Genomic DNA, 23,067 nt, shown 5'->3' on the forward strand with positions numbered 1-23,067 from the left:
CACGCCATCAGATTTGTAATTAAAGACAAGAGCTGCCTCATTCATTTCTCTACACCCAAAACCGTGTCGGCACTGAAAATATCTGTGAATCAATGAATACTTCAAATTTGAGTGTGATGCAAGTAAGAAACGTCAGCTGGTCTCCCAGGAGGAGAGAATTATATATTGATCCACCCATCGTGACTGATTAATCAGAAATGGATTTTTTCAACCTTTCAAATCCACTTTTATTTTCTTTTTTCCTCCTCACATACAGAATTTTTCCACACACTGAATTTCTTGCAGCTATAAAGTCATTTGATGTTGGTCGGTACCATTTCATCCCTTAAAACTTTGCTGGCATCAAAATATGACAGTTAACCAGTGTTAAATCTATAAAATATTTACATAGCGCAGCACATTAAGCTTTAGACACTTGGCAATTAAACCGCATAAAAACTGGACAAGACCCCCAACCTACATGTTCTTAATCAGGTGTTCACAGTCCCTATCTGGTGACTGTACATGGTTCCAAAGGCAGCAGAGGCAACAGGTAGTTAGTTACTTTGAAAGACATGGACCACTATTATCTGGAAGCACACTATGTTATCCCAGTGATGTACCACTCCACCCTTCTCCAAGGCGGTCTCATAATTCTGGAATGGCAGGTCCGGTTGATACAAAATGAAGACAGACAACACAACATTTACTCCATGGAAACATCCTAACTCCTACTATGCATGCATTGTGATCTTGAATGTAACTCGTCCTGAAAACTTGTCATAGTCATTCTGGGTTTTTAGTTTGGGTGATCCATCAATCTTACACTCAACCATTACTTCTCTTATATCACCATCACTACCAAAGCTGAGCTGGACGCAACTAGTGGCTGCAGGTTGATCCCATGCAGTTTTTTCCACAATATGGAAAATATTTTAAATCTATCTTTTCAGTGAGAGGATAAGTTGATAGAACTGCTGTGCTTTCACTCTTTGCAACACAGTCTATCCTTGGTTCTCCGTGACACTTTAATCCAATTATTCTGCTCATTTTCACAAGAATACAAGGGTTTCCTGCTTGGCAGCCAAACGTGGGATCATCCACACCACTGCAGGCTTCAAGTAAGGCAAGAGGAAACTGGCATGCTGTGTATTCTGGACCCTTCTGCTCAAAAAAAGTTTCCATTGGTACAATCTGTGAAATTCTTCTGTTTTTCTAAGCCATATGACTTCAGAAATTTCTTAAGGTCATCAAAGTACCCTTGATAGGATTCTGAATCAGACAGGTTGAATGAAAAATCCAGCCCTGACAACTGGTTTTGGAAAAACCCTAAATCCTGGACTACGAATCCGGTGACGATACTTTGGAACCTCATCGTTCAGAGTCTGAAGCATGGCCCACACTGTGAATGAAAAGACTGCAGCCAGGAACCCATAAAAGACAAGGTAGAAAAGCAAGATCAAACCCCAATTCTTGGCGCTGCGCCCCAGGAACTCTCCGGTGGTCCGGTTGTAGATAAAGAGCTTCCACTCGGCCAGGCTCTGGCTGAAGGACTTCTTGTCTTTCTTCGTCATGGTGTGTGTGGCCGACCGCGAGGGGAGCGGCGGCCGCCGCGGTGGAAGCGGCGAGGAACGCGCAGGCACGTCCCGGCTCGAGCGACGCAGCCCGGCGACGGCGGCAGAAGGCGCGACGGCCAGGAAACGTCCTCCCTGCGGTGAGCGCTCAAACCGACTGCCACCGCTCCTGCCGCGAAGCCTGACGTCTCCCAGAAATGGATTTTGAAATGGGTGATGGGCTTTGGGAAAGTGGGCTTCAGGAAGGGCCTAAAACGACACTCGTCAGTTCAGTTAACTCATCTCAGAGAGAAGTGATGAAGACTGAACTTTAAGCACGTATATCCAGATTCCCGTGGAGTTCTATGGCAGCTGGAACCATACTGCTGGCTGGAGTAGGGCGACTGACACAAGTTGGCATATAAATTATGAAAGTGAAAGCTGCTCAGAAGGCCCCTGTGAGGCCTTCCCAGAATAGACCCCCACCCGTGTCCTCTACCTGCCTTCTGTCTGGAGAAAAACTTTGCTGTGCTTAGTCACTCAGTCGTGTCCAATTCTTTGTGACCCAGTGGATCACAGCATGTCAGAATCTGTCCAAGGAATTCTCCAGGCAAGAATACTGGAGTGGTTTGCCATGCCCTTCTCCAGGGGATCTTCCCAGCCCAGGAATCGAACCCAGATCTCCCGCATTACAGGTGGATTCTTTACCATCTGAGCCACCAGAGAGGCCCAAGAATACTGGAGTGGGTAGCCTATTCCCTCCCCAAGGGATCTTCCTGAGCCAGGAATCAAACCAGGGTTTTTTCACTGCATTCTTAAAATCCGATCTTCTAAAGTTTCCTTAATACTGAAGTGAACCTGCATTGCAGGCAGATTCTTTACCAGCTGAGCTACCAAACTTTAGTCAAAGAATAAATTTAATCAGAGAGGTGAGGAAATGCAGAAAGGAAATCAGTCAAGCAAGACAAAAATAATACTTTAGCCATTCAATGAAGGCAAAGATCTTTAGTTCTTCCTCAAGAATTATAGACAGCTTTCTGAGCCATGTCTTTTGAGCTGTTGTGCAGATGCTGAAACTCCCTCCAGGAGGGATAAAAATGTATGCTGCCCATAAGCACATGCTTCCCAGGTGGCCCAGTGGTAAAAGAATCTGCCTGCCAATGCAGGAGATGCAAGACACTCGGGTTCAATCCCTGTGTTGAGAAGAGCCCCTGGAGTATGAAATGGCAACGCACTCCAGTATTCTTGCCTGGAAATTTTCGCAGACAGAGGAACCTGGTAAGATATAGTCCATAGGGTCCCAAAGAGTCTGAGATGACTGAGCACCACCACACCACCCCAGATCGGTTGGTATCAGAAGCCTGATGATGCTGATTTCCAGCGATCTCACCATCAGCCAATCAGAAGAATGTCCATGAACTGATCATGACCTGCTGCTTGAACCAATACTATAAAACCCCTAGTGGGGCACACAGTTTTAAGGGCATTAGTCCACAGTGGCCCCCTTTGACTTAGCAATAAACCTATTTCTACTTCACCCAAAACTCTGTCTCTGAGATTCAATGTCATTGCACAGAGGCTCAATTTCAGCATCAATATCTATAATTTGTGACAGCAATACAAGACACAAATGAAATTATCTTCGTGGCCTGTTTCGGAAATATCTAAATCATATCTTCTCTGTAGAAATTAAATACCTATCATGTTATGAATTGCTGTGTGTACATAAATTCTGCTCTGGTCTAATATCTGTCTAGTTCTCTCCATCATCCCTCCCACTCCTATTGGTACCAAAAGAGTGGGTGCGGTCCAGCTGCTCACTGCTCAAGAGTCAATAAACACGCCAGGTTAGTGGAAGGAAAGTTTGCTTTATTTCAGATGCCGGCAACTAGGGTGGGGAAGGGTGGTAGACATCTGTCCAAAGGCCTGCTGCTGCTGCTAAGTCGCTTCAGTCGTGTCCGACTCTGTGTGACCCCATAGACAGCAGCCCACCAGGCTCCCCCGTCCCTGAGATTCTCCAGGCAAGAGCACTGGATTGGGTTGCCATTTCCTTCTCCAATGTATGAAAGTGAAAAGTGAAAGGGAAGTTGCTCAGTCATGTCCAACTCTTCGCGACTCCATGGACTGCAGCCTACCAGGCTCCTCCATCCATGGGATTACTCCCCCATTTGACCACTGGCAACCAGTGGGGCAAGAGCTTTTATAGACAGAAGGAGGGGGGCTACATGCAGAAACAGCACAATCAGTTCTGACAGTCATCTTCCAAGTTCCAGGGTCATTTGTTCCCATTTCTCTGCAGCCAATTCTCAGAACTGTGGCAGCTCATGTCCTGGGTACAGTCAGGTCATCATGTAGTTAACTTCTTCACCTGGTGTTTTAGTATCTCTAAGATAGCTCACAGGATATGGCTCAGAATATTATGTACAGCCCTTGAGAAAGATCTAAAGGTCTTTGGTTGGGGGGAACAAGGACCATACTGTCCTGCTCCATTTCACTATGACAAGATTATATCTAATTAGGTGTCAATAATAATGACTTTATATTGATCTCCTCTAATTCTCTACACTGTGGCCACAGGTTTCCTGTGGCAAACGTTGTTTTCCAACTTCCATGCTCGTTCCTCATTTGAAAAAAAATTTTTTTTAACTTTTGGGACTTGCCTGGTAGTCCAGTGGCTAAGACTCCACTGCACACCCAGTGCCGGGGGTCTGGGTCTGATCCCCAGTGAAGGAACTGCATCCCACATGCCTCAACTAAAGATCCCTTCATGCCACAACCTCATTCCTGCACAGCCAAATAAATATTTTTTAAAAACATTAAACTCTTTTAATACTATTTATAAAGCCCTATTTTCTTAAGTGCCTGTTTAGCAATCCAGTCTCATTTTTTACCATGATCTCTTAATTCATCCATACTTCATGCTCCACGGAACCCAACTGTCAGATTGACAGTTGCTTTACAATACTATATGCTTCAGGTGTACAACATGGAGATTGAATATTTTTATAGACTACAGATTTTAGTCCATTTAAAGTTATTAAGAAGCACCAGCTGTGCTTTGCTGAAACAGCCGTGAAGAGATACCCCCACGTCCAAGGTAAGAGAAACCCAAGTAAGATGGTAGGTGTTGCAAGAGGGCATCAGAGGGCAGACACACTGAAATCATACTCACAGAAAACTAGTCAATCTAATCACACTAGGACCACAGCCTTGTCTAACTCAATGAAACTAAGCCATGCCTGCGGGCAACCCAAGACGGGCAGGTCATGGTGGAGAGGTCTGACAGAACTTGGTCCACTGGAGAAGGGAATGGCAAGCCACTTCAGTATTCTTGCCTTGAGAACCCCATGAACAGTAGGAAAAGGCAATATGATAGGATACCAAAAGAGGAACTCCCCAGGTCATTAGGTGCCCAGTATGCTACTGGATATCAGAGGAGAAATAACTCCAGAAAGAATGAAGGGATGGAGCCAAAGCAAAAACAATAGCCAGCTGTGGATGTGACTGGTGATAGAAGCAAGATCCGATGCTGTAAAGACCAATATTGTATAGGAACCTGGAATCTCAGGTCCATGAATCAAGGCAAATTGGAAGTGGTCAAACAAGAGATGGCAAGGGTGAACATCGACATTTTAGGAATCAGCGAAGTAAAATGGACTGGAATGGGTGAATTTAACTCAGATGACCATTACATCTACTACTGCAGGCTGGAATCCCTCAGAAGAAATGGAGTAGCCATCATGGTCAACAAAAGAGTCCGAAATGCAGTACTTGGATGCAATCTCAAAAATGACAGAATGATCTCTGTTCGTCTCCAAGGCAAACCATTCAATATCACAGTGATCCAAGTCTATGCCCCAACCAGTAACGCTGAAGAAGCTGAAGTTGAATGGTTTTATGAAGACCTACAAGACCTTTTAGAACTAACACCAAAAAAAGATACCCTTTTCCTTATAGGGGACTGGAATGCAAAAGTAGGAAGTCAAGAAACACCTGGAGTAACAGGCAAATTTGGCCTTGGAATGCGGAATGAAGCAGGGAAAAGACTAATAGAGTTTTGCCAAGAAAATACACTGGTCATAGCAAACACCCTCTTCCAACAACACAAGAGAAGACTCTACACATGGACATCACCAGATGGTCAACACCGAAATCAGATTGATTATATTCTTTGCAGCCAAAGATGGAGAAGCTCTATACAGTCAACAAAAACAAGACCAGGAGCTGACTGTGGCTCAGATCATGAACTCCTTATTACCAAAATCAGACTTAAATTAAAGAAAGTAGGGAAAACCGCTAGACCATTCAGGTATGACCTAAATCAAATCCCTTATGATTATACAGTGGAAGTGAGAAATAGATTTAAGGGACTAGATCTGATAGATAGAGTGCCTGATGAACCATGGAATGAAGTTCGTGACATTGTGCAGGAGACAGGGATCAAGAACATCCCCATGGAAAAGAAATACAAAAAAGCAAAATGGCTGTCTGGGGAGGACTTACAAATAGCTGTGAAGAGAAGAGAGGCAAAAAGCAAAGGAGAAAAGGAAAGATATAGGCATCTAAATGCAGAGTTCCAAAGAATGGCAAGAAGATATAAGAAAGCCTTCTTCAGCGATCAATGCAAAGAAATAGAGGAAAACAACGGATTGGGAAAGACTAGAAATCTCTTCAAGAAAATTAGAGATACAAAGGGAACATTTCATGCAAAGATGGGCTCGATAAAAGACAGAAATGGTCTGGACCTAACAGAAGCAGAAGATATTAAGAAGAGGTGGCAAGAATACACGGAAGAACTGTACAAAAAAGATCTTCACGACCCAGATAGTCATGATGATGTGATCACTAATCTAGAACCAGACATCTTGGAATGTGAAGTCAAGTGGGCCATAGAAAGCATCACTACAAACAAAGCTAGGTGGAGGTAATAGAATTCCAGTTGAGCTGTTTCAAATCCTGAAAGATGATGCTGTGAAAGTGCTGCACTCAATATGCCAGCAAGTTTGGAAAACTCAGCAGTGGCCACAGGACTGGAAAAGGTCAGTTTTCATTCCAATTCCAAAGAAAGGCAATGCCAAAGAATGCTCAAACTACTGCACAATTGCACTCATCTCACACGCTAGTAAAGTAATGCTCAAAATTCTCCAAACCAGACTTCAGCAATATGTGAACCGTGAACTCCCTGATGTTCAAGCTGGTTTTAGAAAAGGCAGAGGAACCAGAGATCAAATTGCGAACATCCGCTGGATCATGGAAAAAGCAAGAGAGTTCCAGAAAAACATCTATTTCTGTTTTATTGACTATGCCAAAGCCTTTGACTGTGTGGATCACAATAAACTGTGGAAAATTCTGAAAGAGACGGGAATACCAGACCACCTGACCTGCCTCTTGAGAAATCTGTATGCAGGCCAGGAAGCAACAGTTAAAACTGGACATGGAACAACAGACTGGTTCCAAATAGGAAAAGGAGTATGTCAAGGCTGTATACTGTAACCCTGCTTATTTAACTTCTATGCAGAGTACATCATGAGAAACACTGGACTGGAAGAAACACAAGCTGGAACCAAGATTGCCAGGAGAAATATCAATAACCTCAGATATGCAGATGACACCACCCTTATGGCAGAAAGGGAAGAGGAGCTAAAAAGCCTCTTGATGAAAGTGAAAGAGGAGAGCAAAAAAACTGGCCTAAAGTTCAACATTCAGAAAACGAAGATCATGGCATCCGGTCCCATCACTTCATGGGAAATAGATGGGGAAATAGTGGAAACAGTGTCAGACTTTATTTTGGGGGGCTCCAGAATCACTGCAGGTGGTGACTGCAGCCATGAAATTAAAAGACACTTACTCCTTGGAAGAAAAGTTATGACCAACCTAGATAGCATATTCAAAAGCAGAGACATTACTTTGCCGACTAAGGTCCGTCTAGTCAAGGCTATGGTTTTTCTGTGGTCATGTATGGATGTGAGAGTTGGACTGTGAAGAAGGCTGAGCGCTGAAGAATTGATGCTTTTGAACTATGGTGTTGGAGAAGATTCTTGAGAGTCCCTTGGACTACAAGGAGATCCAGCCAGTCCATTCTGAAGGAGATCAACCGTGGGATTTCTTCGGAAGGAATGATGCTAAAGCTGAAACTCCAGTACTTTGGCCACCTCATGAGAAGAGTTGACTCATTGGAAAAAACTCTGATGCTGGGAGGGATTTGGGGGCAGGAGGAGAAGGGGACGACCGAGGATGAGATGGCTGGATGGCATCATGGACTCGATGGACATGAGTATGAGTGAACTCCAGGAGATGGTGACGAACAGGGAGGCCTGGCGTGCTGCAATTCATGGGGTCGCAAAGAGTCGGACACGACTGAGCGACTGAACTGAACTGAACTGAAAGTTATTATAAAAATTTGCTATGCCCTTATGCTGTATGTACAAGGCATTCTTGGTGGCTCAGTGGGTAAAGAATTCACCTGCAATGTAAGAGGCAAAGGAGATGTGGGTTTGATCCCTGGGTTGGGAAGATCCCCTGGAGGAGGGCATGGCATCTCACTCCAGTATTCTTGCCTGGAGAATTCTATGGACAGAGGAGCCTGGTGGGCTACAGTCCATAGGGTTACAAAGAGTCAGACATGGCTGAAGCAACTTAGCACACAGGCCCGCAATGTATCGTATTTATTTTACCCATAGTAGTTTGTACCTCTTAATCCCTCCCTATCCACATTCATAGCTACTATTTGTTCTCTGTATTCATTCTCTTCTGTATTTTGTTCTCTTCTGTTCTATTTATTCGTTTTTATATTTTAGATTCCACATATATGTGAAGTGTACTTACTTTTTATTTCTCTGACATTTCATTGTGGTGATCAATAGAGGAGCTAGAGGGTGAGCTGGCCAAGTATGGGTGAGATTGAGGGTACTGGGTGAAGCATATGATATGGAGAAATAGAACAATGACTGGGATCAAGGATCGCTGTAACAAACTTTAGCAAGTTTGTGATTGTGCTGAGCAACAAGTCTCCTGAGGCCAAACAGAGCCCAGATGTCAAAGGTGTACCTCCTAAAAGGGGGTTTGTTAGAATGAAAACTTCAAGTCCACTCATTAACATTGCTGTCACCTCTCCCCTCTTTCACTCTCAGCCTGAAATTAGAGTCCTTGAGAAGTTAATAGCTTCTGGTTCAGCTCCTGCTTCCAGGAGCAACAGGTGAAATTATGTTTGGAATCTTGCAACCCTCCAGAGGCTGGTTGATGTACTCATTAAGCCTAAGACTTCCGTAAAGTTCTGAACTGTGAAACTGGACTCTCTCCTTTGGACTGTCAACAAAACCAAGTCTCTTGGAAGTTAAGGTCATTGCCTGGCCCAAGAGGCTGAATAAGTTAGGAAAGTTTTTCAAAATTACTCAGGCAAGTTAAGGCAAACAAGTAGCCTTGCAGGCTCACTGATGTAAGAAATTGAGCTCAGTTAAGAGCAGCAAAAATAAAAATCAAACTACAGACTTACCAGAATGTTTTATTCTTAAAGCCTTCATAATAGGCTTTTTCTTTATTTTTTTTAAAAAAACTTTATTGAAGTGTAATACAATGTTGTGTTAATTTCTGCTATATAGCAGAGTGATTCAGATATATATATAAATATTCAGACATATATATATATATGATTCAGATATATATATATATCTGCATGTGTGTTTTAATGGGCTTTTAAAAAGCTAACTTTAGACTTATAAAAAACTGTGAAAATAATAGAGTTCTCATGTGCCCTTTACCCAGCTTCTCCTAATGTTAACATCTTTTATAATCACAAAATATTCATCAAAAGTAAGAAATTATGGTACATAACATGGTACTTAATAGTATTAGTACAATACTATTTACTGAATGCAGAACTTATTCAAATTTCACCAGATTATCCATCATCTGTCTATTTCAGGATCCAATGCGAGACTGCATAGTATATGTAGTTTTGGCCTATCTCTTTAGTTTCTTCCAATTTGTAATGGTTCCCCTGTTCTTCCTTGTCTTTATGACTTCACACTTTTGAAGGGTGCTTGTTAATTTGTAGATTGTGCCTCAGTGTGGGCTTCTCTGATGATTTCTCATTAAGAGGGGATGATACTCCATTGGGAAGGAGTCAAAGCCAATGGGCCTGCTGGTTGCATCCTCAGATACATTCTCCTTTCCTTCTTAACACTCAGCCACCCAAGCAGAGGCCTCATTTCCTGATTCCCTTAATGCTTGTGCTCAGTCATGTCTGACTCTTTTGCGACCCCATGGACTGTAGCCCTCCAGGCTCCTCTGTTCATGAAATTTCCCAGTCAAAAATATTAATACTGGAGCAGATTGCCATTTTCTCCTCCAGGGGATCTTCCTGACCCAGGGATCAAACCTGTGACTCTCACATCTCCTGCACTGGCAGGGAGATTCTTTACCACCAGCACCACCTGGAGAATGCTTAAGTACAGCCAGAAGACTGAGTACTTGACAATGTGTTTGTTAGTCACTCAGTCGTGTCAGACTCTGCAACCCCATGGACTGTAGCCCATGGCCCATCCATGGAATTCTCCAGGCAAGAATACTGGAGTGGGTTGCCGTTTCCTCCTCTGGGGATCTTCAGGGATCAAACCTGGATCTTCTGCATTGCAGGCAGTTTCTTTACCATCTGAGCCACCAGGGAAGCCTGAGTGACAATGCAAATACAATTTTGACCTTGTTTTCTTGATCGGAAATTACGTGCCCTGTACTTCGTTATTTTCCCTTCCTATACATTGGACCATGAACACAGCAATGACCTACGTTTGCACTTCGAGCCAGCTTTGATTGACAGAAGGGCACTAGGGCACCTTTTCTCAATATGGTTCCCAGAGAATTTCCTCCAGAAAATTATCTGAATGACCATTTTCTCAGTTCTCCCAAGGAGATAGGACATAGATAGAACAACTTTAGCTGCAAAGGGAATAATTAATCACCCAAAATGAATGCAATGAGCATTAATTCTCTCCCAGAACAAATTGAGAGGAGATGGTGGAATTTTAAGTCTTCAAATTACCTAGAGAGTCTGGACATGCCAGATTAATATCATAAAGAGAAATGATATAAAATAGATAACTAATGAGAACATACTGTATAGCACAGGGTACTCTATCTAATGCTCTGTGGTGACCTGAATGGGAAGGAAGTCTAAAAGGGAGGAGTCCAGTATAGTTAATTCACGTTGCTGTACAGTAGAAACTAACAAAATATTGTTAGTTTAGCTACTATACCTCAAAAAAAATCAATTAAAAAAAAAGAGAAAAAAGACTTCTATCTTAATTAGTTCCTGTATCTATGTTTATCTTTGTAGCATTTATTCTCACTAATAAACATCCCTTCTTAATTCTTTCGGGAAGAACGTATTTCATTGCATTGTAGTATAATGGGTTAGGGCAGACTGACCCAATATTAGCTCATAAATGGACATTTTGGATATTTAGATATTTTTACCCTTAATCAAAAACTGATAAATTTTATTTATTTAGTTTTTGAGACATCAGTGCTTTAATAGGGAGAGGGATCCTACACGTCTGGGGCAAGGTCCTGGAATGTAAGACATCTAACAAGCACAACACAAGAGACGGAAACAAATGAGCAAAATACAAGCAGTAACCACATCTGAGAAAACACCATACTTGCCTGTGGTTTTTTGTCCTAGCCTGCAATACAGTTCAGAAAACTCAACGTCTCAAAAATACAAGAAACGTGTCTAAAATCATATAGATAGGAAATTTCCTGGTGGTCCAGTGGCTAAGACTGCACTCTTTCACTGCCTAGAGTGTGACTTCAATCCTTGGTGTGGGAACTAAGATCCCATGGGACAAAAAATATATATATATTTTTAAATCACATATGCAACAGCCACCTAATTTTACCTTGGATGTCTGAGACACAGCTACTCCATTTTCACTTTCAAATCCATTCACTTCCTCAATGGACAATACAGATGTATAATGCAGGTCTGAAAGACCACAAAACAGACATTTCCTGATATGACAATTTATGTCTTAGGCTTCCTCTTCTAAGAAGGCTAGGGTAGGTAAACTTAGACCCACCCAGCAATTAATGCTCCAATATTTTATCCTATTTGAAATGACACAGATAGTCAATTCTCTCTGTTTAACTTAGTTTGCTTTCAAGTTACCAAAATCTGGAGACGATTTTTGAGACATTCCCCAGTTATTTCTGTAGCATTTGCCTCAGAGTTCTTTTTCCTCCTTGACTCTTAGAGATCATGTGAGTTCCAGCTCATTTACATCTCAAAGGCACAAGAGAAACACCGATTCCTTCTAGGAATTTAGCTTAGATAGTGAAGCCGCTCAGTCATGCCCGACTCTTTGCGCCCCCGGGGACTGTAGGCCACCAGACTCCTCCGTCCATGGGATTTCCCAGGCAAGAATACTGAAGTGGGTTGCCATTTCCTTCTCCAGGGAATCTTCCTGACCCAGGGATCAAACCTGGGTCTCCGCATTGCAGGCAGACGCTTTAACCTCTGAGCCAAATTTAGCTTAACTAATGACAAAAGTCTCACTGAGATACAACAGCAGAGCCATTAAAAGCCATTGTTCTCCAGATCTCTGGGCAGCCCCCATTAATCAAGGATGGCCACACAACACACACAATTGTGGATTCATGCCCCACCCCCCACCAGCAACCTCCGCCCCGGGATTTCCCCGTAACTTTTAGGATCACTCCTGGAACATTTGGGCCCCACATGTTAATGGACAGTCACCCTGGGATTATGTTAACACAAGTTCATGTGCTTAACACACAGTGAGGCCAGATAAGCTGAAACGTGGGAGTTTGGAGCAGAGATGGGTTTATTGCAGGGCTGTGCAAGGAAACCAGGTGGCCTCATGCCCTAAAAGGTCTCAAGCTTCTCAATGATTTTTGGCAGAGAATTTTTAAAAGGGCAGGTGAGGGAGCGGGGTTGCAGGGTCTGTGATGAGCTTGTGCACAGTTCTCTGATGGGCTGTTTGTGAGACAGCAGGTGGTGTCACAGGGGTGAACTTGACCAGTCCGTAGGCTCCAGGTGGCCTGGGGCTCTGTGCTTATGACCATCAGGTAGTTAACATCTTCTGTTTGGCGGATGAGGTGGGGTGGTGATTCCCCACTGACAATACAACTCAGGAAATTTGCATCAAATACTATAATCCAGGTATTTCAGAGAGGAGTGAAAGCTGAGGATGTGGGGGAAGGCCTGTCCTGGGAAGACAATTACATTCAAAACTTTGGGGCACCACATACTAGAGGACGGCTCCCACAACATTCCATCCCTGTCCTATATTTCCCTACATCTCTGTGCTCACAGAGTTTTCTGGGTCTTCTAGCTGCCCTGCCAGTTGTTGGCCTGCACCCAGAGGCTACAAGGCCTACACTTTTCTAGCATTAAGACCAATGAAAGAGCCCAGAGTCAACAGCGGAGACATTAGCGGTTTAGTGGATGTGAGTGGAGCTTATGTGTCTGAAGCAAGGTCCTGGAGCGACACCCTATGGCGTGTGGCAGACATGGCAGGCAGGACATAGTGGCAGTCTTTGCTCAAAATCTGATATATTTTAAGTAAAATGGGTATTGACTCTGAATCTAACCTGTCCCCTAATGTCACAGGAGGCAGACTGAAAACAGAGGGCAGACAGACTGAAAACCACAACTACAGAAAACTAACCAATCTAATCACATGGACCACAGCCTTGTCTAACTCGATGAAACTATGAGCCATGCCCTGTGGGGCCACCCAAGACAGATGGGTCATGGTGGAGAGTTCTGACAGAATGCAGTCCAGTGGAGAATGGAATGGCAATCCACTTCAGTATTCTTGCCTTGAGAACCTCATGAACAATATGAAAAAGCAAAAAGATAGGACACTGAAAGATGAACTTCCTAGGTCAGTAGGTGCCCAATATGCTACTGGAGATCAGTGGAGAAATAACTCCAGAAGTATGAAGTGACAGAGCCAAAGCAAAAACAACACCCAGTTGTGGATGTGACTGGTGATGGAAGCAAGGTCCCGTGCTATAAAGAGCGATACTACATAGGAACCTGGAATATAGGTCCATGAATCAAGGCAAATTGGGAGTGGTCACACAGGAGATGGCAAGACTGAACATCGACATTTTAGTAATCAGCAAACTAAAATGGACTGGAATGGGTGAATTTAACTCAAATGACCATTATATCTACTACTGTGGGCAAGAGTCCCTTAGAAGAAATGGAGTAGCCATCAGGGTCAACAGAAGAGTCCGAAATGCAGTACTTGGATGCAATCTCAAAAATGACAGAATGATCTCTGTTCGTTTCCAGAGCAAACCATTCAATATCACAGTGATCCAAGTCTATGCCCTGACCAGTAATGCTAAAGAAGCTGAAGTTGAAAGGTTCTATGAAGACCTACAAGACATTCTAGAACTAACACCCAAAAAAGATGTTCTTTTCGTTATAGGGGACTGGAATGCAAAAGTAGGAAGTCAAGAAACACCTGGAGTAACAGGCAAATTTGACCTTGGAGTAAGGAATGAAACAGGGCAAAGGCTAATAGAGTTTTGCCAAGAGAACACACTGGTCATAGCAAACACCCTCTTCCAACAACACAAAAGAAGACCCTACACATGGACATCACCAGATGGTCAATAGCAAAATCAGATTGATTATATTCTTTGCAGCCAAAGATGGAGAAGCTCTATATAGTCAGCAAAAACAAGACCAGGAGCTGACTATGGCTCAGATCATGAGCTCCTTATTGCCAAATTCAGACTTAAATTGAAGAAAGTAGGGAAAACCACTAGACAATGAAAGTGAGAAATAGATTTAAGGGACTAGATCTGATAGACAGAGTGCCTGATGAACTATGGGTGGAGGTTTGTGACATTGTACAGGAGACAAGGATCAAGACCATCACCAAGAAAAAGAAATGCAAAAAAGCAAAACAGCTGTCTGAGGAGGCCTTACAAATTGCTGTGAAAAGAAGAGAAGCAAAAAGCAAAGGAGAAAAGGAAAGATATACCCATCTGAATGCAGAGTAATGGGTTCGCAAAGAGTCTGACATGATGAGCAACTGAACTGTACTGAATGTCACAGCAAACTCAAGAGAGTAAATTATTTCTCTTGTGCTCAGTCGCTAGGTCATAGACTCTTTGCAGCCCCATGGACTATAGCCCGACAGGCTCCTCTGTCCATGAGATTTCCCAGGCAAGAATACTGGAGAGGGTTGCCATTTCCTCCTCCAGATCTTCCTGACCCAGGGATCAAACCTGAGTTTCTTGTGTCTCCTGCATTGGCAGGTGGGTTCTTTACTGCTAGTACCATCTGGGAAGCCCAAATAAAGCTCAGGAAACAGCAAAAAACTGTGAGAAGCTAGAAAAACTTAAAGCTTGGTAACCATTCAACAGGCAGATCTATGCTATGGCAGCAAATAGCCTCAGGCTTAGTGACTTAAAACCATTAAAAAAAAAAAGGGTTTCTCACTCACACTACATATCCTGTTGGGGTCAGCAGGAGAGACTCCATCTTGAAGCTTATCATGCATCTTAAAAACAGAATGCAAACTGGGCCTGAATCGTGCCCAAGAATGAGGAACCCGTTGCCAATGAAAACCAGGTCTCCTGGAAACTTCCCTCCCTACAGATCGCAAACAGATATTGTAGTTGAGGTCAGGCTGCCCCTGTGAGATTAACCATGGAGACATCCCCCTTGATGTGTAATTATTGTCCCCCCTCCCCTTAACATTGTTTGTTCTCCTAGCACCTACTTTTTGTGAAACTTAGTCATATACAACAAAAAGGTTGCTAACATGTAACCAGTCACGTAGCTGGGCGGTATAAAACTGGGCCTCTCAGAAACATTAGGGTCCTTGTTGGGAATTGATTCCCCTTGGACCCGCTGGCATAATAAACTGTACGCCACTGTCTTGAGTGTCCTCCGAGGTGTGTTTTGCAACTCCGGATTCCACAACATTTCGACAACCATCAGGGTGAGAAGAGTATGAAGCTTTACCCTGAATAGTCATTCAAGCGCCTGGGCTGACAGATGTTCTATTATCAGTTGATATTGACAGATCAAGAGTAGGCTTCAGATTGTGCTGCAGTCAGGTAAATAACTACCAAAGGATCTCACCAGCAATGCACTTATCTTTTCTTGGATAAAAACCTAGGAGTGGGCAGGACTTCCCTGGTGGTCCAGTAGCTAAGACTCCACACTCCCAATGCAAGTGGCCCAGGTTTGACCCCCGGTCAGGGAACTAGATCTGCATGCCACAACTAAGAATCAGTGCAGCCAAAGAAATATTTTTAAAAACAAAAAAAAACTAGATGTGGGATGGCTGAATCATATATGTAAATAATTTCAAGGGTTTGTTTACATTTTTAAGAAACTATCAAATGGTTTTGCAAAGTGGTTGTATGATTGTACATTCTCAGCAACAGTGTATGAGCATTCCAGTCATTCCACATCCTTGCTAATATTTGGAATAGTCAAACTTTAAATTACACATTCTAATAGGTAAAGAGTGATCTCTCATTAAGATTTAGACTTGCATTTCTCTAACAACTAACGGTACACAGCTTCTTTTCCTCTGTTTAATTGCTATTGGTCAGTCTTCTTTGGTGAAACGTCTGGTTCAAGTCTAATTCAAGTTTGCCCACTTTTAGAATTGTACTATTTATTTTCTTACTATTGAATTTTGAGTTCTTTGTATATATAAATATGTCTTTCACCGGATATGCAATTAGCAAATGTTGTCATTTAGTTGCTAAGTCATGTCCAACTCTTCTGCAACCCCATGGACTGAAGCCTCTAGGCTCCTCTGTCCATGGAATTCTCCAGGCAAGACTACTGGAGTGGGTGCCAGTCCCTTCTCAGTGGGATCTTCCCAACTCAAGGACCCAGCCTGTGTCTCCTGCTGTGCCTGCCTGCCCTGGCAGGCAATTTCTTTACTGCTGAGCCACCAAATCAAATATTATCCAGCCATAACTGTTTGGCTGAATAATAGTGGCTGGAGAAGGGATCAGCTACCCACTCCAGTTTTCTGGCCTGGAGAATTCCATGGACAGAGGAAACTGGCAGGCTACAGTCCATGGGATCACAAAGAGTCAGATGACTGAGCGACTAGCGCTTTCACATTCACAAAAGTATTAGCTAATGCTTGGTGATAATCATGTTGCAATATGTAAATGTGCCAGGTCAACATGTCATACACCTTAAATTTACACAATGTAATATGCTATTTATAGCTCAATAAAAATTACACTAAAAAAGTGGTAGGGGTTTCCCCGGTGACTCAGTGGTAAGGAATCTGCCTTCCAATAAAGGAGACATGAGCTCAGTCTCGGATCTGGGAAGATCCCACATGTCACAGAGCAACTAAACCTGTGCATCACAACTATTACACCTGGGCTCTAGAACCCAGGAGCCACAACTACTGAGCCTCTTTGTGTTCTGCAGCGAGAGAGCCTCTGCAATGAGAAATCTGCACATCACAACCGGAGAGTAGCCCCCACTCTCTGAAACTAAAGAAAAACCCATGCAGCAACAAAGACGCAGCACAGCCCAAAATAAACAAATAAATACACTTATTTTTTTAAGTGGTGTTTTGTGGAAGGAAATATAATCAGAAATCTCAATAACAATGGGGTTTCACAGAAAAGAGACAGTAAATGATAATGCCAATATTTTGTAGTAACTAAAAATGGAAAGGAACTTTTTAAATTGCATAGAAATTTAAATTTTTTTAATAAAATGAACAATGATATGCATTATATTGGATTCATATTTATGCAAGTTTATGTCCTTTATTCACAGGATAATCTCTTTAGAAGCAGAAGCCCACAGGTTAATCATTTCTGTTCACTTCAGTCCCTCAGTCATGTCTGATTCTTTTGCAACCCCATGGACTGCAGCACTCCAGTCCTCCCTGTCCATCACCAACTCCCAGAGTTTATTCAAACTTATGTCCATTGAGTCAGTGATGCCATCCAACCATCTCATTCTCTGCCGTCCCCTTCTCCTCCCGCCTTCAATCTTTCCCAGCATCAGGGTCTTTTCCAGTGAGTCAGTTCTTTACATTAGCTGGCCAAAGTACTGGAGTTTCAGCTTTAACATCAGTTCTTCCAATGAATATTCAGGACTGATTGGCTTAAGTATGAATTAGTTGGATCTCCTTGCAGTCCAAGGGACTCTCAAGAGTCTTCTCCAACATCACAGTTCAAAAGCATCAATTCTTCGGCACTCAGCTTTCTTTATAGTTCAACTCTCACATCCATACATGACTACTGGAAAAACCATAGCCTTGACTAGATGGACCTTTGTTGGCAAAGTAATATCTCTGCTTTGTAATATGCTGTCTAAGTTGGTTATAGCTTTCTTTCCAAGGAAGAAGCATCTTTTAATTTCATGGCTGCAATCACCATCTGCAGTGATTTTGGAGCCCCCCAAAATAAAGTCTGGCACTGTTTCCACTGTTTCCCCATCTATTTCCCATGAAGTGATGGGACCGGATGCCATGATTTTCATTTTCTGAATGTTGAGCTTTAAGCCAACTTTTTCCACTCTCCTCTCACTTTCATCAAGAGGCTCTTTAGTTCTTCCTCACTTTCTGCCATAAGGGTGGTGTCATCTGCATATCTGAGGTTATTGATATTTCTCCTGGCAATCTTGATTCCAGCTTGTGCTTCTTCCAGCCCAGCGTTTCTCATGATGTACTCTGCATAGAAGTTAAATAAGCAGGGTGACAGTATACAGCCTTGAAGTACTCCTTTTCCTGTTTGGAACCAGTCTGTTGTTCCATGTCCAGTTCTAACTGTTGCTGCCTGACCTGCATATAGGTTTCTCAAGAAGCAGGTCATGTGGTCTGGTATTTCCATCTCTTTCAGAATTTTCCACAGTTTATTTTGATCCACACAGTCAAAGGCTTTGGCATAGTCAATAAAGCAGAAATAGATGTTTTTCTGGAACTCTCTTGCTTTTTCCATGATCCAGCAGATGTTAGCAATTTGATCTCTGGTTCCTCTACCTTTTCTAAAACCAGCTTGAACATCTGGAAGTTCATGGTTCACATACTGTTGAAGCCTGGCTTAGAGAATTTTGAACATTACTTTGCTAGCCTGTGAAATGAGAGCAATTGTGCAGTAGTTTGGACATTCTTTGGCCATTGCCTTTCTTTGGGATTGTAATGAAAACTGACCTTTTCCAGTCCTGTGGCCACTGCTGAGTTTTCCAAACTTGCTGGCATATTGAGTGCAGCACTTTCACAGCATCATCTTCCAGGATTTCAAATAGCTCAAATGGAATTTCATCACCTCCACTATCTTTGTTCATAGTGATGCTTCCTAAGGCCCACTTGACTTCACATTCCAGGATGTCTGGCTCTAGGTGAGTGATCACACCATCATGATTATCTGGGTCATGAAGATCTTTTTTGTACAGTTCTTCTGTGTATTCTTGCCACCTCTTCTTAATATCTTCTGCTTCTGTTAGGTCCGTACCATTTTTGTCCTTTATCAAGCCCATCTTTGCATGAAATGTTACCTTGGTATCTCTAATTTTCTTGAATAAATCTCTAGTCTTTCCCATTCTATTGCTTTCCTCTATCTCTTTGCACTGATCACTGAGGAAGGCTTTCCTATCTCTCCTTGCTATTCTTTGGCACTCTTCATTCAAATGGGTATATCTTTCCTTTTCTCCTTTGCTTTTCACTTCTCTTCTTTTCACAGCTATTTGTAAGGCCTCCTCAGACAGCCATTTCACTTTTTTGCATTTCTTTTTCTTGGGGATGGTCTTGATTCCTGTCTCCTGTACAATGTCACAAACCTCCGTCCATAGTTCATCAGGGACTTTGTCTATCAGCTCTAGTCCCTTAAATCTATTTCTCACTTTCACTGTATAATAGTAAGGATTTGATTTAGATCATACCTGAATGGTCTACTGGTTTTCCCTACTTTCTTCAATTTCAGTCTGAATTTGGCAATAAGGAATTCATGATCTGAGCCATAGTCTGGTCTTGGGCTTGTTTTTGCTAACATCTATTTCTGCTTTATTGACTATGCCAAAGCCTTTGACTGTGTGGATCACAATAAACTGTGGAAAATTCTGAAAGAGATGGGAATACCAGACCACCTGACCTGTCTCTTGAAAACCTATATGCAGGTCAGGCAGCAACAGTTAGAACTGGACATGGAACAACAGACTGGTTCCAAATAGGAAAAGGAGTACGTCAAGGCTGTATATTCTCCCCCTGCTTCTTTAATTTCTATTCAGAGTACATCATGAGAAACACTGGGCTGGAAGAAGCACAAGCTGGAATCAAGATTGCCGGGAGAAATATCAATAACCTCAGATATGCAGATGACACCACCCTTATGGCAGAAAGTGAAGAGGAACTAAAAAGCCTCTTGATGAAAGTGAAAGTGGAGAGTGAAAAAGTTGGTGTAAAGCTCAACATTCAGAAAACGAAGATCATAGCATCTGTTCATGGGGAAACAGTGGAAACAGTATCAGACTTTATTTTGGGGGGCTCCAAAATCACTGCAGATGGTGACTGCAGCCATGAAATTAAAAGATGCTTACTCCTTGGAAGAAAAGTTATGACCAACCTAGATAGTATATTCAAAAGCAGAGACATTACTTTGCCGTCTAAGGTCCGTGTAGACAAGGCTATGGTTTTTCCTGTGGTCATGTATGGATGTGAGAGTTGGACTGTGAAGAAGGCTGAGCGCCGAAGAATTGATGTGTTTGAACTGTGGTGTTGGAGAAGACTCTTGAGAGTCCCTTGGGCTGCAAGGATATCCAACCAATCCATTCTGAAGGAGTTCAGCCCTGGGATTTCTTTGGAAGGAATGATGCTGAAGCTGAAACTCCAGTACTTTAGCCACCTCATGCGAAGAGTTGACTCATTGGAAAAGACTGTGATGCTGGGAGGGATTGGGGGCAGGAGGAGAAGGGGACGACAGAGGATGAGATGGCTGAATGCCATCACTGACTCGATGGACATGAGTCTGACTGAACTCCAGGAGCTGGTGATGGACAGGGAGGCCTGGCGTGCTGCGATTCATGGGGTCGCAAAGGGTTGGACACGATTGAACGACTGAACTGACTGACTGACTGATTGTTCATGGGGTTCTCAAGGCAAGAATACTTGGTTTTCAGACCCAGTGCAGAGCACTGAGGTAGAGAGAAAACACCACATGTAAGAGGAAGAGAGTTATCAGAAAGAATATGAGTTAATATGTGCCAAAGGAAGTTTTAGTAGAGAAACTTTAATTTCCTACCAACCTATCAGTGTGATTGACATTCCTACAGTTTCTTGCATTAGCCATTTGAGGTACTACACTAAATTGAAACCATAACTCTTCATCTGTAATAGTGAAGAACATCTCAGTCAATGGACACAAACCTGGAAGGAACAGAAAGAAAGATTCAATTGTTCCAATTTAAAGGTTTAATTTAATTTCATTTAATTGAAAGTCTTGATTTAAGTGGTGATGGTTTAAAGTGATGTTCAGGACTAGGCCATGAAGTGTTCCTCCAAAGGGCAGGGCCTGCACATTGAGGCATTAGGAAGGCATAGGACAGAAATAAAGGCTCTGAGCAGGCTAGGAAAACACATGCCAACAATCAGAAAGGGAACTGTGCTGATAACTACTAAAACAAACTTTAGCAACTTCATAATTACGCCTCAAGAGAGGCCTCCTCTGAAAATACACTGGAGCTGAAAACAGATGCAAAAGAGCGGGTCCTTCCCACAGGGCCTGTGACTTCCATTGTTTTAATTTTTTTACTCATATTCTAGGTACTATTTCTGCTGAACCATTCTGAAAGCAGAAATGATTATAAAATAATTCTCTTTATCTTTGAATAAGAACAAAAACTATTACCTGAGATAACCCACTTTCTCCCAACCCCTCAAATATAAAATTGAGAAAAACCCTATTGGTTGAGATTGTTAATCTGTTAAGCCCCAAACTAGTAAAAACTCTGTAGGCAAAAGCAGGCCCAAGGGAAACCTTCTAGGCATTATTTATTACTGGGCATGAAATAAATTTCACAGCATAAAAATATACAATTGTTATTGATTGTTATTGTTGTTATACTAGGTAAGTGTTTATCTCAGTGATGAAACAGGAACTCCTGGTTGATATTATACATGCTCAATGGCCAAATGGCTAAAATACAACTTTTGAAAAAGCTAACTTTTATGAAAAAAGTATCTTTGGAAAAATATCCATTTCCATTATGAGAGGAGATGTTCAGTTCAGTTCAGTTCAGTCGCTCAGTCGTGTCCGACTCTCTGTGACCCCATGAATCACAGCACGCCAGGCCTCCCTGTCCATCACTAACTCCCAGAGTTCACTGAGACTCCCATCCATCGAGTCAGTGATGGCATCCAGCCATCTCATCCTCGGTCATCCCCTTCTCCTCCTGCCCCCAATCCCTCCCAGCATCACAGTCTTTTCCAGTGAGTCAACTCTTTGCATGAGGTGGCCAAAGTACTGGAGCTTCAGCTTCAGCATCATTCCTTCCAAAAATATCCCAGGGCTGATCTCCTTCAGAATGGACTGGTTGGATCTCCTTGCAGTCCAAGGGACTCTCAAGAGTCTTCTCCAACACCACAGTTCAAAAGCATCAATTCTTCGGCGCTCAGCCTTCTTCACAGTCCAACTCTCACATCCTTACATGACCACAGGAAAAACCATAGCCTTGACTAAATGGACCTTAGTCAGCAAAGTAATGTCTCTGCTTTTGAATATGCTATCTAGGTTGGTCATAACTTTTCTTCCAAGGAGTAAGCGTCTTTTAATTTCATGGCTACAATCACCATCTACAGTGATTTTGGAGCCCAAAAAAATAAAGTCTGACACTGTTTCCACTGTTTCTCCATCTATTTCCCATGGAGTGATGGGACCGGATGCCATGATCTTCGTTTTCTGAATGTTGAGCTTTAAGCCAACTTTTTCACTCTCCTCTTTTACTTTCATCAAGAGGCTTTTTAGTTCTTCTTCACTTTCTGCCACAAGGGTGATGTCATCTGCATATCTGAGGTTATTGATATTTCTCCCGGCAATCTTGATTCCAGCTTGTGTTTCTTCCAGTCCAGCGTTTCTCATGATGTACTCTGCATAGAGGTTAAATAAGCAGGGTGACAATATACAGCCTTGACGTGCTCCTTTTCCTATTTGGAACCAGTCTGTTGTTCCATGTCCAGTTCTAACTATTGCTTCCTGGCCTGCATAGAGATTTCTCAAGAGGCAAGGTAGGTGGTCTGGTATTCCCATCTCTTTCAGAATTTTCCACAGTTTATTGTGATCCACGAAAGAAGTATCTTTGGAAAAATATCCATTTCCGTTATGAGAGGAGCTATTGGGACATAGCAAAATAACTGGCATCTTGAAAAATAAATGAGGAAAACTGAAAAGAGAGAAAAAAAGTTCACCCACTTCACAACTTGCCCTGAGTCTACGAAATAGCTTGTGTAAAAAGGAACAACAGATCATTCCATTGTGGGGATTTCAGAACATCACTCCCACA

The 23,067-nt window shown here is 42.6% G+C and overlaps 1 protein-coding gene and 1 pseudogene across 1 annotated transcript in view; one reads left to right on the plus strand and one right to left on the minus strand.

Annotated features, from left to right (window-relative positions):
- Positions 1–210: 210 nt before the first annotated feature.
- Positions 211–1,583, minus strand: LOC120858770 (annotated as a pseudogene).
- A 13,808-nt stretch (positions 1,584–15,391) lies between these two features.
- Positions 15,392–23,067, plus strand: part of CLEC4E (C-type lectin domain family 4 member E) — a 28,766-nt gene continuing 21,090 nt past the window's right edge. Inside the window, exon 1 of the mRNA XM_040235074.1 lies at positions 15,392–15,638. The gene's annotated coding sequence lies outside the window, so the exon portion shown is untranslated. The remainder of the gene's footprint in view (positions 15,639–23,067) is intronic.

Source organism: Oryx dammah, unplaced genomic scaffold, assembly GCF_014754425.2.
Source record: "Oryx dammah isolate SB20612 unplaced genomic scaffold, SCBI_Odam_1.1 HiC_scaffold_29, whole genome shotgun sequence".
NCBI lineage: Eukaryota > Metazoa > Chordata > Mammalia > Artiodactyla > Bovidae > Oryx > Oryx dammah.